Below are 4,226 nucleotides of genomic sequence, written 5' to 3' on the forward strand. Positions count from 1 at the left end.
GGTGCATTTCTCAGATTAATTTCTGCTCTGGGGTGTTGGAGGGATTCTTGTCCATCTTATATACAGACAGTTTTTTGCTGCTGTAGACACTGTAAGACACCTCTAATTTATCAGCCAATTCTGTGGGTAAAATATGATGATTAGAAGGTGTAATGAGATTAATTATTTTCTCCTAAAATACATGTCCATATCCTAATCTCTGTAGAACCTGTGAAAGGGACTTTATTTTAAAAAGAGCATTTGCAGATATACTTAGTACATGGTTTCAAGATGAGATCATCTTAGGGTGGCCCTAAATCCAATGACAGGTGTCTTTGTAAGAGACAGAAGAGGAGACTCAGACACAGAGGAGAAGGCCACGTGGAGATGGAGGCAGAGACTGGAGTGATGCAGCCACAAGCCCAGGGATGCCTGGAGTCCCCAGGAACTGGGAGAGAGAGGAAGGGTCCTCCCCTAGAGCCTCCGGAGGAAGCATGGTCCTGCTCACACCTTGATCTCAGATTTCTGCCTCCAGAACTGGGAGAAGATAAATTCTTATTGTTTTAAGCCTCCAGTATTTTTTTTTTTTTTTTTTTGTGACAGAATCTCACTCTGTCGCCAGGCTGGAGTGCAGTGGCCCGATCTCGGCTCACTGCAACCTCCGACTCCCTAGCTCAAGCTACTGTCCTGCCTCAGCCTCCCCAGTAGCTGGGACTACAGGCAGGCAGTGCCATGCCTGGCTAATTTTTGTATTTTTAGTAGAGACGGGGTTTCACCATGTTGGCCAGGATGATCTCGATCTCCTGACCTCCGTAATCTGCCTGCCTTGGCCTCCCAAAGTGCTAGGATTACAGGCGTGAGCCGCCGTGCCTGGCCTTAAGCCTGTAGTTTTGATAAATTATTATGTTGGCCCCAGGAAGGTACTAGAGAGAGGAGGTTTCTGTAGTAGTTTTTCCCTCACAGGATGTTAACAGTCTGCTTTTTCTAGTCTGTGTCAGGTCTTAGCCCACCAGAGAGCTATGTGGGGTATTCAGTGACTGTTTCGTTTTGGGCTGGTACCGTAGATGTATCTATAATATGTCCCTGTCATTGGTGTGAACTTGGATCATCCTATACAGTATCATGTATCGTGCCTAATTTGAGGTAAGTCCTATTGACACTTTTGCTACTTTCCAAGGAATCCTTGGGATGATTTCTGAATGAGGACAAAGCCCTCTTGATCCCTTGTCTAGCAAAAGCCCCAGAGAGTTCACTCTGATAAAAGGTGCCTGCCTTGGGGGAGGGATGGCCCAACAGAGTTGCTGATGGATGAGGGATTTCAAAGAAAGGAGAGAAGGCAGACAGCTGGGTTTCGTTTTCAGACATGTCTGTGGACATCTTCAATGCCCGCTGTGAGTCGTGGGTGATGGTTTATTCTGGGACAGTATTGCATTCTTTGTCTGGGCTCTATTTCCACATAATTATCTTCTTTCATCGCCCATTTTGTTTTTGAGTATTTGGGATTTCCTCTACGGTAACACCATGGCACGTGCCAATTTTTAGAATTATTCGTGGGGTGTGTTATTTCTCCAGGGATTTTGGGGTTTACAAAAACTCGAGGGAGTGTATTTTCCCTGCATCTTTTATTTAATGGTGGAACTATTCATAGCAGCATAGAACACAAATGTCCAACAATGATAGACTGGATTAAGAAAATGTGGGACATAGACACCATGGAATACTATGCAGCCATAAAAAAGGATGAGTTCATGTCCTTTGTAGGGACATGGATGAAACTGGAAACCATCATTCTCAGCAAACTATCTCAAGGACAAAAAACCAAACACCACATGTTCTCACTCATAGGTGGGAATTGAACAATGAGAACACATGGACACAGGAAGGGGAACATCACACACCGGGGCCTGTTGTGGGGTGGGGGGAGGGAGGAGGGATGGCATTGGGAGATATACCTAATGCTAAATGATGAGTTACTGGGTGCAGCACACCAGCATGGCACATGTATACATATGTAACAAACCTGTACGTTGTACACATGTACCCTAAAACTTAAAGTATAATAATAATTAAAAAAAAAAAGAAGCTTTCTTGGCACTCCCCAAAAGTGGATTTAACTCTTCTCCCGGGACAGCAGGGACCACCAGCCCACAAAATAGGACTTATTCTCTCCAGTTCAGTCTTGCCTGAAAATCTGCTCTAGTTTTGAGCAACATCAGAGGTAAACGAATCAGAAAGAATGTGATTGTTTTCATCAGGTGTTCTCTGGAAGAAGCTATTGCCTCCTCCTGTGAATGCCAGCTGGGCAAAATATTCCTAAAGCATCTCACAAATTCATCAGTGGTTTCTGCCCTCGGACAGCTATTTTCCTTCATGATAAAGACTTACGCAATGCATGGAATTCTAGATGTATTAATATATACTCAGACAAGCACTGAACAGACTTTGCTTTCCTAGTTAAAATCTAAGTGATACAGGTGCAATCAGGCACCTGTAATCCCAGCTCTTTACAGGCTCATGCCTGTAATCCCAGCACTTTAAGAGTCCGAGGTGGGCAGATCACCTGAGGGCAAGAGTTCGAGACCAGCCAGGCAAACATTGAGAAACCTTGTCTCTACTAAAAATACAAAAATTAGCCAGGCATGGTGGTAGGTGCCTGTAGTCCCAGCTACTCAGGAGGCTGAGGAAGAGAATTGCTTGAACTTTGGAGGCCAGGTTGCAGTGAGCCAAGATCACACCACTGCACTCCAGGTAGGCGACAAGAGCGAAACTCTACCTCTTTTTAAAAAAAAAAAAAAAAAAAAAAAAAAAGGCTGGGCACGGTGGCTCATGCCTGTAATCCCAGCACTTTGGGAGGCCAAGGCAGGCAGATCACGAGGTCAGGAGTTCGAGACCAGCCTGGCCAAATGGTAAATCTCTCTCTACTAATAGTACAAAAATTAGCCAGGCGTGGTGGTGGGCACCTGTAATCTCAGCTACTCAGGAGGCTGAGGCAGGAGAATCTCTTGAACCCAGGAGGCAGAGGTTGCAGTGAGCCAAGATCGTGCTATTTTACTCCAGCCTGGTGACAGAGTGAGACTCCATCTCAAAAAAAAAAAAAAAAAAAAAAGACCAGGCGCGGTGGCACTTTGGGAGTCTGAGGCAGGTGGATCACTTGAGGTCAGGAGTTCGAGACCAGCCTGGCCAACATGGTGAATCTCGGTCTCTACTAAAAACACAAAAATTAGCTGGGCATGGTGGCAGGTGCCTGTAGTCCCAGCTACTTGGGAGGCTGAAGCAGGAGAATAGCTTGAACCTGGGAGGCCAGGTTGCAGTGAGCCGAGATCGTGCCACTGCACTCCAGCTGGGGGACAAGAGTGAAACTCTGGTGTCTTTTTTTTTTTTTTTTTTTTTTTTTTTAAGACAATCAGTGGACTTGGCGCTCACCCTAATCCACGATGTTCTCATCCCTAACTCCTTAACTAGATCACATCTGCAAAGAGTCTTATACCAAACGCGGTCCCATTCTCAGGTTCTAGGGGTTTAAGACATAGTCATATCTTTTTGAGGAGACACCATTGAACAGATTGAATTGTATCACTCCCCAAATTCGTATGTGGAGCCGTTAACATCCAATGTGATGATATTTGAAGATGAGGACTTTGGGAGGTACGTAGAGTTACAGGAAGTCATATGTGAATGAATTACATCTGTTACTTCACTCATCTCTCGATGGACAGATTGTCGATTTTTGAGTAGAGCACTCACATGCCTTTCACTAAGGTTTTTAAAAGATCCCTTTACAGAGGTGTCAAGAGTAAATTATAAGCCGGGTGCGGTGGCTCACGCCCGTAATCCCAGCACTCTGGGAGGCCGAGGCTGGTGGATCACTTGAGGTCGGGAGTTTGAGACCAGCCTGGCCACAACATGGTGAAACCCTATCTTTACTAAAAATACAAAAATTAGCCAGGTGTGGTGGTGCGCACCTGTAATTCCAGCACTCTGGGAGGCTGAGCTGGGCAGATCACTTGAGGTCGGGAGTTCGAGACCAGCCTGGCCAACATGGTGAAACCCCGTCTCTACTAAAAATACAAAAATTAGCCAGGTGAGGTGGTGTGCACCTGTAATTTCAGCTACTCGGGAGGCTGAGGCAGGAGAATCGCTTGAACCAAAGAGGCAGAGGTTACAGTGAGCCGAGGTGGTGCCACTGCACTCCAGCCTGAGTGACAGAGTGAGACTGTCTCAGGGGGAAGGGGTGGGAAGTAAATTGT

The sequence above is a fragment of the Pongo pygmaeus genome, chromosome X (assembly GCF_028885625.2).
Source record: "Pongo pygmaeus isolate AG05252 chromosome X, NHGRI_mPonPyg2-v2.0_pri, whole genome shotgun sequence".
NCBI lineage: Eukaryota > Metazoa > Chordata > Mammalia > Primates > Hominidae > Pongo > Pongo pygmaeus.